This window comes from Pan troglodytes, chromosome 19 (genome assembly GCF_028858775.2).
Source record: "Pan troglodytes isolate AG18354 chromosome 19, NHGRI_mPanTro3-v2.0_pri, whole genome shotgun sequence".
Lineage (NCBI taxonomy): Eukaryota > Metazoa > Chordata > Mammalia > Primates > Hominidae > Pan > Pan troglodytes.
In genome coordinates, this window is record NC_072417.2 from 1,520,447 (window position 1) to 1,538,760 (window position 18,314).

Here is an 18,314-nt window from a genome sequence, read left to right on the forward strand (position 1 = left end):
ACAGAGAACTCTGTATAAACATGGAAGTATCGGCACAGCCATCTGTATAAACATGGAAATATCTACAACGCTATCTGTATAAACATGGAAATATCTACACCGCTATGTGTATTAACGTGGAAATATCTCCATTGCTATCTGTATAAACATGGACAAATCTCCACTGCAATATGTATAAACATGAAAATATCTTCACTTCCATCTCTATAAACATGGAAATATCTACAGTGCCGTCTGTAGAAACATGGAAATATCTACACAGTCATCTGTAGAAACATAGAAATATCTACACCGCTATCTCTATAAACATGGAAATAACTACACTGCTATCTCTATAAACATGGAAATATCTACACCGCTATCTCTATAAACATGGAAATATCTACACCACTATCTCCATCAACATGGATATATACACACCGCCATCTCTGTAAACATGGAGGTATCTACAACGCCATCTACATAAACAAGAAAATATCTACACTGCCATCTATATAAACATGGAAATATCTACACCGCCATCTCTATAAACATGGAAATATCTACACTGCCATTTGTAGAAAGATGGAAATATCTACACCGCCATCTGTATAAACGTGGAAATACCTACACCGCTATCTGTATAAACATGGAAATATCTACACCGCAATCTGTATAAACATGGAAATATCTACACCGCTCTCTGTATAAATATGAAATATCTAAACCGCTGTCTCTATAAAAGTGGAAATATCTACACTGCTATCTGTATAAACATGGAAATATCCTCACTGCTATCTCTATGAACATTGATATATCTACACCGCTATCTCTATAAACATGGAAATATCTACACCGCCATCTCTATAAACATGGAAATATCTACACCGTCATCTGTATATACATGGAAATATCTACACCGCTATCTGTATAAACATGGAAATATCTACACCGCGATCTGTATAAACATGGAAATATCTACACCGCGATCTGTATAAACATGGAAATATCTAAACCGCTATCTGTGTAAACATGGAAATATCTACACAGCTATCTCTATAAACATGGAAATATCTACACCGCCATCTGTATAAACATGGAAATACCTACAAAGTCATCTGTATAAACATGGAAATATCTTCACAGCCATCTGTATAAACATGGAAATATCTACACAGCCATCTGTATAAACCTGGAAATATCTGCACTGTCATCTATATAAACATGGAAATATCTACAGTGAACTCTGTAAAAACATGGAAATATCGGCACAGCCATCTGTATAAACATGGAAATATCTACAACGCTATCTGTATAAACATGGAAATATCTACACCGCTATGTGTATTAACGTGGAAATATCTCCATTGCTATCCGTATAAACATGGAGAAAACTCCACCGCAATACGTATAAACATGAAAATATCTACACTTCTATCTCTATAAACATGGAAATATCTACACTGCCATCTGTACAAACATGGAAATATCTACACAGTCATCTGTAGAAACATGTAAATATCTACACCGCTATCTCTATAAACATGGAAGTATCTACACCGATATCTCTATAAACTTGGAAATATCTACACCGCTATCTCCATCAACATGGAAATATACACACCGCCATCTCTTTAAACATGGAGGTATCTACAACGCCATCTACATAAACAAGAAAATATCTACACTGCCATCTATATAAACATGGAAATATCTACACCGCCATCTCTATAAACATGGAAATATCTACACTGCCATTTGTAGAAAGATGGAAATATCTACACCGCCATCTGTATAAACGTGGAAATATCTACACCGCTATCTGTATAAACATGGAAATATCTACACCGCGAACTGTATAAACATGGAAATATCTAAACCGCTATCTGTTTAAACATGGAAATATCTACACAGCTATCTCTATAAACATGGAAATATCTACACCGCCATCTGTATAAACATGGAAATACCTACAAAGTCATCTGTATAAGCATGGAAATATCTACACAGCCATCTGTATAAACATGGAAATATCTACACAGCCATCTGTGTAAACCTGGAAATATCTGCACTGTCATCTATATAAACATGGAAATATCTACAGAGAACATTGTATAAACATGGAAATATCGGCACAGCCATCTGTATAAACATGGAAATATCTACAACGCTATCTGTATAAACATGGAAATATCTACACCGCTATGTGTATTAACGTGGAAATATCTCCATTGCTAAATGTATAAACATGGACAAATCTCCACCGCAATATGTATAAACATGAAAATATCTACACTTTTATCTCTATAAACATGGAAATATCTACACTGCCATCTGTACAAACATGGAAATAGCTACACAGTCATCTGTAGAAACATGGAAATATCTACACCGCTATCTCTATAAACATGGAAATAACTACACCGCTATCTCTATAAACATGGAAATATCTACACAGCTATCTCCATCAACATGGAAATATACACACCGCCATCTCTTTAAACATGGTGGTATCTACAACGCCATCTACATAAACAAGAAAATATCTACACTGCCATCTATATAAACATGGAAATATCTACACCGCCATCTCTATAAACATGGAAATATCTACACTGCCATTTGTAGAAAGATGGAAATATCTACACCGCCATCTGTATAAACGTGGAAATACCTACACCGCTATCTGTATAAACATGGAAATATCTACACCGCAATCTGTATAAACATGGAAATATCTACACCGCTCTCTGTATAAATATGAAATATCTAAACCGCTATCTCTATAAAAGGAGAAAAAACTACACTGCTATCTGTATAAACATGGAAATATCCTCACTGCTGTCTCTATGCACATTGATATATCTACACCGCTATCTCTATAAACATGGAAATATCTACACCGCCATCTCTATAAACATGGAAATATCTACACCGTCATCTGTATAAACATGGAAATATCTACAACGCTATCTGTATAAACATGGAAATATCTACACCGCGATCTGTATGAACATGGAAATATCTACACCGCGATCTGTATAAACATGGAAATATCTAAACCGCTATCTGTGTAAACATGGAAATATCTACACAGCTATCTCTATAAACATGGAAATATCTACACTGCTCTCTGTATAATATGAAATATCTAAACCGCTATCTCTATAAAAGTGGAAATATCTACACTGCTATCTGTATAAACATGGAAATATCTACAACGCTATCTGTATAAACATGGAAATATCCTCACTGCTATCTCTATGAACATTGATATATCTACACCGCTATCTCTATAAACATGGAAATATCTACACCGCCATCTCTATAAACATGGAAATATCTACACCGTCATCTGTATAAACATGGAAATATCTACACCGCTATCTGTATAAACATGGAAATATCTACACCGCGATCTGTATAAACATGGAAATATCTACACCGCTATCTGTGTAAACATGGAAATATCTACACAGCTATCTCTATAAACATGGAAATATCTACACCGCCATCTGTATAAACATGGAAATACCTACAAAGTCATCTGTATAAACATGGAAATATCTTCACAGCCATCTGTATAAACATGGAAATATCTACACAGCCATCTGTATAAACCTGGAAATATCTGCACTCTCATCTATATAAACTTGGAAATATCTACAGTGAACTCTGTAGAAACATGGAAATATCGGCACAGCCATCTGTATAAACATCGAAATATCAACACCACTATCTGTATAAACATGGAAATATCTACACCGCAATCTGTATAAACATGGAAATATCTACACCGCGATCTGTATAAACATGGAAATATCTAAACCGCTATCTGTGTAAACATGGAAATATCTACACAGCTATCTCTATAAACATGGAAATATCTACACCGCGATCTGTATAAACATGGAAATATCTACACCGCTCTCTGTATAAATATGAAATATCTAAACCGCTATCTCTATAAAATCGGAAATATCTACACTGCTATCTGTATAAACATGGAAATATCCTCACTGCTATCTCTATGCACATTGATATATCTACACCGCTATCTCTATAAACATGGAAATATCTACACCGCCATCTCTATAAACATGGAAATATCTACACCGTCATCTGTATAAACATGGAATTATCTACACCGCAATCTGTATAAACATGGAAATATCTACACTGCTCTCTGTATAAATATGAAATATCTAAACAGCTATCTCTATAAAAGTGGAAATATCTACACTGCTATCTGTATAAACATGGAAATATCTACAACGCTATCTGTATAAACATGTAAATATCCTCACTGCTATCTCTATGAACATTGATATATCTACACCGCTATCTCTATAAACATGGAAATATCTACACTGCCATCTCTATAAACATGGAAATATCTACACCGTCATCTGTATAAACATGGAAATATCTACACCGCTATCTGTATAAACATGGAAATATCTACACCGCGATCTGTATAAACATGGAAATATCTACACCGCTATCTGTGTAAACATGGAAATATCTACACAGCTATCTCTATAAACATGGAAATATCTACACCGCCATCTGTATAAACATGGAAATACCTACAAAGTCATCTGTATAAACATGGAAATATCTACACAGCCATGTGTATAAACATGGAAATATCTACACAGCCATCTGTATAAACCTGGAAATATCTGCACTGTCATCTATATAAACATGGAAATATCTACAGTGAACTCTGTAGAAACATGGAAATATCGGCACAGCCATCTGTATAAACATGGAAATATCTACAACGCTATCTGTATAAACATGGAAATATCTACACCGCTATGTGTATTAACGTGGAAATATCTCCATTGCTATCTGTATAAACATGGACAAATCTCCACCGCAATATGTATAAACATGAAAATATCTACACTTCTATCTCTATAAACATGGAAATATCTACACTGCCATCTGTACAAACATGGAAATATCTACACAGTCATCTGTAGAAACATGGAAATATCTACACCGCTATCTCTATAAACATGGAAATAACTACACCGCTATCTCTATAAACATGGAAATATCTACACCGCTGTCTCCATCAACATGGAAATATACACACCGCCATCTCTGTAAACATGGAGGTATCTACAACGCCATCTACATAAACAAGAAAATATCTACACTGCCATCTATATAAACATGGAAATATCTACACCACCATCTCTATAAACGTGGAAATATCTACACTGCCATTTGTAGAAAGATGGAAAGATCTACACCGCCATCTGTATAAACGTGGAAATACCTACACCGCTATCTGTATAAACATGGAAATATATACACCGCAATCTGTATAAACATGGAAATATCTACACCGCAATCTGTATAAACATGGAAATATCTACACCGCTCTCTGTATAAATATGAAATATCTAAACCGCTATCTCTATAAAAGTGTAAATATCTACACTGCTATCTGTATAAACATGGAAATATCCTCACTGCTATCTCTATGAACATTGATATATCTACACCGCTATCTCTATAAACATGGAAATATCTACACCGCCATCTCTATAAACATGGAAATATCTACACCGTCATCTGTATAAACATGGAAATATCAACATCGCTATCTGTATAAACATGGAAATATCTACACAGCTATCTCTATAAACATGGAAATATCTACACCGCCATCTGTATAAACATGGAAATACCTACAAAGTCATCTGTATAAACATGGAAATATCTACACAGCTATCTCTATAAACATGGAAATATCTACACCGCCATCTGTATAAACATGGAAATACCTACAAAGTCATCTGTATAAACATGGAAATATCTTCACAGCCATCTGTATAAACATGGAAATATCTACACAGCCATCTGTATAAACCTGGAAATATCTGCACTGTCATCTATATAAACATGGAAATATATACAGTGAACTCTGTAGAAACATGGAAATATCGGCACAGCCATCTGTATAAACATGGAAATATCTACAACGCTATCTGTATAAACATGGAAATATCTACACTGCTATGTGTATTAACGTGGAAATATCTCCATTGCTATCCGTATAAACATGGACAAAACCCACCGCAATATGTATAAACATGAAAATATCTACACTTCTATCTCTATAAACATGGAAATATCTACACTGCCATCTGTACAAACATGGAAATATCTACACAGTCATCTGTAGAAACATGTAAATATCTACACCGCTATCTCTATAAACATGGAAATAACTACACCGCTATCTCTATAAACTTGGAAATATCTACAACGCTATCTCCATCAACATGGAAATATACACACCGCCATCTCTTTAAACATGGAGGTATCTACAACGCCATCTACATAAAGAAGAAAATATCTACACTGCCATCTATATAAACATTGAAATATCTACACCGCCATCTCTATAAACATGGAAATATCTACACTGCCATTTGTAGAAAGATGGAAATATCTACACCGCCATCTGTATAAACGTGGAAATATCTACACCGCTATCTGTATAAACATGGAAATATCTACACCGCGAACTGTATAAACATGGAAATATCTAAACCGCTATCTGTGTAAACATGGAAATATCTACACAGCTATCTCTATAAACATGGAAATATCTACACCGCCATCTGTATAAACATGGAAATACCTACAAAGTCATCTGTATAAACATGGAAATATCTACACAGCCATCTGTATAAACATGGAAATATCTACACAGCCATCTGTGTAAACCTGGAAATATCTGCACTGTCATCTATATAAACATGGAAATATCTACAGAGAACATTGTATAAACATGGAAATATCGGCACAGCCATCTGTATAAACATGGAAATATCTACAACGCTATCTGTATAAACATGGAAATATCTACACCGCTATGTGTATTAACGTGGAAATATCTCCATTGCTATCTGTATAAACATGGACAAATCTCCACCGCAATATGTATAAACATGAAAATATCTACACTTTTATCTCTATAAACATGGAAATATCTACACTGCCATCTGTACAAACATGGAAATAGCTACACAGTCATCTGTAGAAACATGGAAATATCTACACCGCTATCTCTATAAACATGGAAATAACTACACCGCTATCTCTATAAACATGGAAATATCTACACAGCTATCTCCATCAATATGGAAATATACACACCGCCATCTCTTTAAACATGGTGGTATCTACAACGCCATCTACATAAACAAGAAAATATCTACACTGCCATCTATATAAACATGGAAATATCTACACCGCCATCTCTATAAACATGGAAATATCTACACTGCCATTTGTAGAAAGATGGAAATATCTACACCGCCATCTGTATAAACGTGGAAATACCTACACCGCTATCTGTATAAACATGGAAATATCTACACCGCAATCTGTATAAACATGGAAATATCTACACCGCTCTCTGTATAAATATGAAATATCTAAACCGCTATCTCTATAAAAGGAGAAAAAACTACACTGCTATCTGTATAAACATGGAAATATCCTCACTGCTGTCTCTATGCACATTGATATATCTACACCGCTATCTCTATAAACATGGAAATATCTACACCGCCATCTCTATAAACATGGAAATATCTACACCGTCATCTGTATAAACATGGAAATATCTACACCGCTATCTGTATAAACATGGAAATATCTACACCGCGATCTGTATAAACATGGAAATATCTACACCGCGATCTGTATAAACATGGAAATATCTAAACCGCTATCTGTGTAAACATGGAAATATCTACACAGCTATCTCTATAAACATGGAAATATCTACACTGCTCTCTGTATAATATGAAATATCTAAACCGCTATCTCTATAAAAGTGGAAATATCTACACTGCTATCTGTATAAACATGGAAATATCTACAACGCTATCTGTATAAACATGGAAATATCCTCACTGCTATCTCTATGAACATTGATATATCTACACCGCTATCTCTATAAACATGGAAATATCTACACCGCCATCTCTATAAACATGGAAATATCTACACCGTCATCTGTATAAACATGGAAATATCTACACCGCTATCTGTATAAACATGGAAATATCTACACCGCGATCTGTATAAACATGGAAATATCTACACCGCTATCTGTGTAAACATGGAAATATCTACACAGCTATCTCTATAAACATGGAAATATCTACACCGCCATCTGTATAAACATGGAAATACCTACAAAGTCATCTGTATAAACATGGAAATATCTTCACAGCCATCTGTATAAACATGGAAATATCTACACAGCCATCTGTATAAACCTGGAAATATCTGCACTCTCATCTATATAAACTTGGAAATATCTACAGTGAACTCTGTAGAAACATGGAAATATCGGCACAGCCATCTGTATAAACATCGAAATATCAACACCACTATCTGTATAAACATGGAAATATCTACACCGCAATCTGTATAAACATGGAAATATCTACACCGCGATCTGTATAAACATGGAAATATCTAAACCGCTATCTGTGTAAACATGGAAATATCTACACAGCTATCTCTATAAACATGGAAATATCTACACCGCGATCTGTATAAACATGGAAATATCTACACCGCTATCTGTGTAAACATGGAAATATCTACACAGCTATCTCTATAAACATGGAAATATCTACACCGCCATCTGTATAAACATGGAAATACCTACAAAGTCATCTGTATAAACATGGAAATATCTTCACAGCCATCTGTATAAACATGGAAATATCTACACAGCCATCTGTATAAACCTGGAAATATCTGCACTGTCATCTATATAAACATGGAAATATCTACAGTGAACTCTGTAGAAACATGGAAATATCGGCACAGCCATCTGTATAAACATGGAAATATCTACAACGCTATCTGTATAAACATGGAAATATCTACACCGCTATGTGTATTAACGTGGAAATATCTCCATTGCTATCCGTATAAACATGGAAAAAACTCCACCGCAATATGTATAAACATGAAAATATCTACACTTCTATCTCTATAAACATGGAAATATCTACACTGCCATCTGTACAAACATGGAAATATCTACACAGTCATCTGTAGAAACATGTAAACATCTACACCGCTATCTCTATAAACATGGAAATAACTACACCGCTATCTCTATAAACTTGGAAATATCTACACCGCTATCTCCATCAACATGGAAATATACACACCGCCATCTCTTCAAACATGGAGGTATCTACAACGCCATCTACATAAACAAGAAAATATCTACACTGCCATCTATATAAACATGGAAATATCTACACCGCCATCTCTATAAACATGGAAATATCTACACTGCCATTTGTAGAAAGATGGAAATATCTACACCGCCATCTGTATAAACGTGGAAATATCTACACCGCTATCTGTATAAACATGGAAATATCTACACCGCGAACTGTATAAACATGGAAATATCTAAACCGCTATCTGTGTAAACATGGAAATATCTACACAGCTATCTCTATAAACATGGAAATATCTACACCGCCATCTGTATAAACATGGAAATACCTACAAAGTCATCTGTATAAACATGGAAATATCTACACAGCGATCTGTATAAACATGGAAATATCTACACAGCCATCTGTGTAAACCTGGAAATATCTGCACTGTCATCTATATAAACATGGAAATATCTACAGAGAACTCTGTATAAACATGGAAATATCGGCACAGCCATCTGTATAAACATGGAAATATCTACAACGCTATCTGTATAAACATGGAAATATCTACACCGCTATGTGTATTAACGTGGAAATATCTCCATTGCTATCTGTATAAACATGGACAAATCTCCACCGCAATATGTATAAACATGAAAATATCTACACTTCTATCTCTATAAACATGGAAATATCTACACTGCCATCTGTACAAACATGGAAATAGCTACAGAGTCATCTGTAGAAACATGGAAATATCTACACCGCTATCTCTATAAACATGGAAATAACTACACCGCTATCTCTATAAACATGGAAATATCTACACAGCTATCTCCATCAACATGGAAATATACACACCGCCATCTCTTTAAACATGGAGGTATCTACAACGCCATCTACATAAACAAGAAAATATCTACACTGCCATCTATATAAACATGGAAATATCTACAACGCTATCTGTATAAACATGGAAATATCTACACCGCTATGTGTATTAACGTGGAAATATCTCCATTGCTATCTGTATAAACATGGACAAATCTCCACCGCAATATGTATAAACATGAAAATATCTACACTTCTATCTCTATAAACATGAAAATATCTACACTGCCATCTGTACAAACCTGGAAATATCTACAGAGAACTCTGTATAAACATGGAAGTATCGGCACAGCCATCTGTATAAACATGGAAATATCTACAACGCTATCTGTATAAACATGGAAATATCTACACCGCTATGTGTATTAACGTGGAAATATCTCCATTGCTATCTGTATAAACATGGACAAATCTCCACTGCAATATGTATAAACATGAAAATATCTTCACTTCCATCTCTATAAACATGGAAATATCTACAGTGCCGTCTGTAGAAACATGGAAATATCTACACAGTCATCTGTAGAAACATAGAAATATCTACACCGCTATCTCTATAAACATGGAAATAACTACACTGCTATCTCTATAAACATGGAAATATCTACACCGCTATCTCTATAAACATGGAAATATCTACACCACTATCTCCATCAACATGGATATATACACACCGCCATCTCTGTAAACATGGAGGTATCTACAACGCCATCTACATAAACAAGAAAATATCTACACTGCCATCTATATAAACATGGAAATATCTACACCGCCATCTCTATAAACATGGAAATATCTACACTGCCATTTGTAGAAAGATGGAAATATCTACACCGCCATCTGTATAAACGTGGAAATACCTACACCGCTATCTGTATAAACATGGAAATATCTACACCGCAATCTGTATAAACATGGAAATATCTACACCGCTCTCTGTATAAATATGAAATATCTAAACCGCTGTCTCTATAAAAGTGGAAATATCTACACTGCTATCTGTATAAACATGGAAATATCCTCACTGCTATCTCTATGAACATTGATATATCTACACCGCTATCTCTATAAACATGGAAATATCTACACCGCCATCTCTATAAACATGGAAATATCTACACCGTCATCTGTATATACATGGAAATATCTACACCGCTATCTGTATAAACATGGAAATATCTACACCGCGATCTGTATAAACATGGAAATATCTACACCGCGATCTGTATAAACATGGAAATATCTAAACCGCTATCTGTGTAAACATGGAAATATCTACACAGCTATCTCTATAAACATGGAAATATCTACACCGCCATCTGTATAAACATGGAAATACCTACAAAGTCATCTGTATAAACATGGAAATATCTTCACAGCCATCTGTATAAACATGGAAATATCTACACAGCCATCTGTATAAACCTGGAAATATCTGCACTGTCATCTATATAAACATGGAAATATCTACAGTGAACTCTGTAAAAACATGGAAATATCGGCACAGCCATCTGTATAAACATGGAAATATCTACAACGCTGTCTGTATAAACATGGAAATATCTACACCGCTATGTGTATTAACGTGGAAATATCTCCATTGCTATCCGTATAAACATGGAGAAAACTCCACCGCAATACGTATAAACATGAAAATATCTACACTTCTATCTCTATAAACATGGAAATATCTACACTGCCATCTGTACAAACATGGAAATATCTACACAGTCATCTGTAGAAACATGTAAATATCTACACCGCTATCTCTATAAACATGGAAGTATCTACACCGATATCTCTATAAACTTGGAAATATCTACACCGCTATCTCCATCAACATGGAAATATACACACCGCCATCTCTTTAAACATGGAGGTATCTACAACGCCATCTACATAAACAAGAAAATATCTACACTGCCATCTATATAAACATGGAAATATCTACACCGCCATCTCTATAAACATGGAAATATCTACACTGCCATTTGTAGAAAGATGGAAATATCTACACCGCCATCTGTATAAACGTGGAAATATCTACACCGCTATCTGTATAAACATGGAAATATCTACACCGCGAACTGTATAAACATGGAAATATCTAAACCGCTATCTGTTTAAACATGGAAATATCTACACAGCTATCTCTATAAACATGGAAATATCTACACCGCCATCTGTATAAACATGGAAATACCTACAAAGTCATCTGTATAAGCATGGAAATATCTACACAGCCATCTGTATAAACATGGAAATATCTACACAGCCATCTGTGTAAACCTGGAAATATCTGCACTGTCATCTATATAAACATGGAAATATCTACAGAGAACTCTGTATAAACATGGAAATATCGGCACAGCCATCTGTATAAACATGGAAATATCTACAACGCTATCTGTATAAACATGGAAATATCTACACCGCTATGTGTATTAACGTGGAAATACCTCCATTGCTATCTGTATAAACATGGACAAATCTCCACCGCAATATGTATAAACATGAAAATATCTACACTTCTATCTCTATAAACATGGAAATATCTACACTGCCATCTGTACAAACATGGAAATATCTACAGAGTCATCTGTAGAAACATGGAAATATCTACACCGCTATCTCTATAAACATGGAAATAACTACACCGCTATCTCTATAAACATGGAAATATCTACACAGCTATCTCCATCAACATGGAAATATACACACCGCCATCTCTTTAAACATGGAGGTATCTACAACGCCATCTACATAAACAAGAAAATATCTACACTGCCATCTATATAAACATGGAAATATCTACACCGCCATCTCTATAAACATGGAAATATCTACACTGCCATTTGTAGAAAGATGGAAATATCTACACCGCCATCTGTATAAACGTGGAAATACCTACACCGCTATCTGTATAAACATGGAAATATCTACACCGCAATCTGTATAAACATGGAAATATCTACACCGCTCTCTGTATAAATATGAAATATCTAAACCGCTATCTCTATAAAAGTGAAAATATCTACACTGCTATCTGTATAAACATGGAAATATCCTCACTGCTATCTCTATGAACATTGATATATCTACACCGCTATCTCTATAAACATGGAAATATCTACACCGCCATCTCTATAAACATGGAAATATCTACACCGTCATCTGTATAAACATGGAAATATCAACATCGCTATCTGTATAAACATGGAAATATCTACACAGCTATCTCTATAAACATGGAAATATCTACACCGCCATCTGTATAAACATGGAAATACCTACAAAGTCATCTGTATAAACATGGAAATATCTACACAGCTATCTCTATAAACATGGAAATATCTACACCGCCATCTGTATAAACATGGAAATACCTACAAAGTCATCTGTATAAACATGGAAATATCTTCACAGCCATCTGTATAAACATGGAAATATCTACACAGCCATCTGTATAAACCTGGAAATATCTGCACTGTCATCTATATAAACATGGAAATATATACAGTGAACTCTGTAGAAACATGGAAATATCGGCACAGCCATCTGTATAAACATGGAAATATCTACAACGCTATCTGTATAAACATGGAAATATCTACACTGCTATGTGTATTAACGTGGAAATATCTCCATTGCTATCCGTATAAACATGGACAAAACTCCACCGCAATATGTATAAACATGAAAATATCTACACTTCTATCTCTATAAACATGGAAATATCTACACTGCCATCTGTACAAACATGGAAATATCTACACAGTCATCTGTAGAAACATGTAAATATCTACACCGCTATCTCTATAAACATGGAAATAACTACACCGCTATCTCTATAAACTTGGAAATATCTACAACGCTATCTCCATCAACATGGAAATATACACACCGCCATCTCTTTAAACATGGAGGTATCTACAACGCCATCTACATAAAGAAGAAAATATCTACACTGCCATCTATATAAACATTGAAATATCTACACCGCCATCTCTATAAACATGGAAATATCTACACTGCCATTTGTAGAAAGATGGAAATATCTACACCGCCATCTGTATAAACGTGGAAATATCTACACCGCTATCTGTATAAACATGGAAATATCTACACCGCGAACTGTATAAACATGGAAATATCTAAACCGCTATCTGTGTAAACATGGAAATATCTACACAGCTATCTCTATAAACATGGAAATATCTACACCGCCATCTGTATAAACATGGAAATACCTACAAAGTCATCTGTATAAACATGGAAATATCTACACAGCCATCTGTATAAACATGGAAATATCTACACAGCCATCTGTGTAAACCTGGAAATATCTGCACTGTCATCTATATAAACATGGAAATATCTACAGAGAACATTGTATAAACATGGAAATATCGGCACAGCCATCTGTATAAACATGGAAATATCTACAACGCTATCTGTATAAACATGGAAATATCTACACCGCTATGTGTATTAACGTGGAAATATCTCCATTGCTATCTGTATAAACATGGACAAATCTCCACCGCAATATGTATAAACATGAAAATATCTACACTTCTATCTCTATAAACATGGAAATATCTACACTGCCATCTGTACAAACATGGAAATATCTACAGAGTCATCTGTAGAAACATGGAAATATCTACACCGCTATCTCTATAAACATGGAAATAACTACACCGCTATCTCTATAAACATGGAAATATCTACACAGCTATCTCCATCAACATGGAAATATACACACCGCCATCTCTTTAAACATGGAGGTATCTACAACGCCATCTACATAAACAAGAAAATATCTACACTGCCATCTATATAAACATGGAAATATCTACACCGCCATCTCTATAAACATGGAAATATCTACACTGCCATTTGTAGAAAGATGGAAATATCTACACCGCCATCTGTATAAACGTGGAAATACCTACACCGCTATCTGTATAAACATGGAAATATCTACACCGCAATCTGTATAAACATGGAAATATCTACACCGCTCTCTGTATAAATATGAAATATCTAAACCGCTATCTCTATAAAAGTGAAAATATCTACACTGCTATCTGTATAAACATGGAAATATCCTCACTGCTATCTCTATGCACATTGATATATCTACACCGCTATCTCTATAAACATGGAAATATCTACACCGCCATCTCTATTAACATGGAAATATCTACACCGTCATCTGTATAAACATGGAAATATCTATACCGCTATCTGTATAAACATGGAAATATCTACACCGCGATCTGTATAAACATGGAAATATCTACACCGCGATCTGTATAAACATGGAAATATCTAAACCGCGATCTGTATAAACATGGAAATATCTACACTGCTCTCTGTATAAATATGAAATATCTAAACAGCTATCTCTATAAAAGTGGAAATATCTACACTGCTATCTGTATAAACATGGAAATATCTACAACGCTATCTGTATAAACATGTAAATATCCTCACTGCTATCTCTATGAACATTGATATATCTACACCGCTATCTCTATAAACATGGAAATATCTACACTGCCATCTCTATAAACATGGAAATATCTACACCGTCATCTGTATAAACATGGAAATATCTACACCGCTATCTGTATAAACATGGAAATATCTACACCGCGATCTGTATAAACATGGAAATATCTACACCGCTATCTGTGTAAACATGGAAATATCTACACAGCTATCTCTATAAACATGGAAATATCTACACCGCCATCTGTATAAACATGGAAATACCTACAAAGTCATCTGTATAAACATGGAAATATCTACACAGCCATGTGTATAAACATGGAAATATCTACACAGCCATCTGTATAAACCTGGAAATATCTGCACTGTCATCTATATAAACATGGAAATATCTACAGTGAACTCTGTAGAAACATGGAAATATCGGCACAGCCATCTGTATAAACATGGAAATATCTACAACGCTATCTGTATAAACATGGAAATATCTACACCGCTATGTGTATTAACGTGGAAATATCTCCATTGCTATCTGTATAAACATGGACAAATCTCCACCGCAATATGTATAAACATGAAAATATCTACACTTCTATCTCTATAAACATGGAAATATCTACACTGCCATCTGTACAAACATGGAAATATCTACACAGTCATCTGTAGAAACATGGAAATATCTACACCGCTATCTCTATAAACATGGAAATAACTACACCGCTATCTCTATAAACATGGAAATATCTACACCGCTGTCTCCATCAACATGGAAATATACACACCGCCATCTCTGTAAACATGGAGGTATCTACAACGCCATCTACATAAACAAGAAAATATCTACACTGCCATCTATATAAACATGGAAATATCTACACCACCATCTCTATAAACGTGGAAATATCTACACTGCCATTTGTAGAAAGATGGAAAGATCTACACCGCCATCTGTATAAACGTGGAAATACCTACACCGCTATCTGTATAAACATGGAAATATATACACCGCAATCTGTATAAACATGGAAATATCTACACCGCAATCTGTATAAACATGGAAATATCTACACCGCTCTCTGTATAAATATGAAATATCTAAACCGCTATCTCTATAAAAGTGTAAATATCTACACTGCTATCTGTATAAACATGGAAATATCCTCACTGCTATCTCTATGAACATTGATATATCTACACCGCTATCTCTATAAACATGGAAATATCTACACCGCCATCTCTATAAACATGGAAATATCTACACCGTCATCTGTATAAACATGGAAATATCAACATCGCTATCTGTATAAACATGGAAATATCTACACAGCTATCTCTATAAACATGGAAATATCTACACCGCCATCTGTATAAACATGGAAATACCTACAAAGTCATCTGTATAAACATGGAAATATCTACACAGCTATCTCTATAAACATGGAAATATCTACACCGCCATCTGTATAAACATGGAAATACCTACAAAGTCATCTGTATAAACATGGAAATATCTTCACAGCCATCTGTATAAACATGGAAATATCTACACAGCCATCTGTATAAACCTGGAAATATCTGCACTGTCATCTATATAAACATGGAAATATATACAGTGAACTCTGTAGAAACATGGAAATATCGGCACAGCCATCTGTATAAACATGGAAATATCTACAACGCTATCTGTATAAACATGGAAATATCTACACTGCTATGTGTATTAACGTGGAAATATCTCCATTGCTATCCGTATAAACATGGACAAAACTCCACCGCAATATGTATAAACATGAAAATATCTACACTTCTATCTCTATAAACATGGAAATATCTACACTGCCATCTGTACAAACATGGAAATATCTACACAGTCATCTGTAGAAACATGTAAATATCTACACCGCTATCTCTATAAACATGGAAATAACTACACCGCTATCTCTATAAACTTGGAAATATCTACAACGCTATCTCCATCAACATGGAAATATACACACCGCCATCTCTTTAAACATGGAGGTATCTACAACGCCATCTACATAAAGAAGAAAATATCTACACTGCCATCTATATAAACATTGAAATATCTACACCGCCATCTCTATAAACATGGAAATATCTACACTGCCATTTGTAGAAAGATGGAAATATCTACACCGCCATCTGTATAAACGTGGAAATATCTACACCGCTATCTGTATAAACATGGAAATATCTACACCGCGAACTGTATAAACATGGAAATATCTAAACCGCTATCTGTGTAAACATGGAAATATCTACACAGCTATCTCTATAAACATGGAAATATCTACACCGCCATCTGTATAAACATGGAAATACCTACAAAGTCATCTGTATAAACATGGAAATATCTACACAGCCATCTGTATAAACATGGAAATATCTACACAGCCATCTGTGTAAACCTGGAAATATCTGCACTGTCATCTATATAAACATGGAAATATCTACAGAGAACATTGTATAAACATGGAAATATCGGCACAGCCATCTGTATAAACATGGAAATATCTACAACGCTATCTGTATAAACATGGAAATATCTACACCGCTATGTGTATTAACGTGGAAATATCTCCATTGCTATCTGTATAAACATGGACAAATCTCCACCGCAATATGTATAAACATGAAAATATCTACACTTTTATCTCTATAAACATGGAA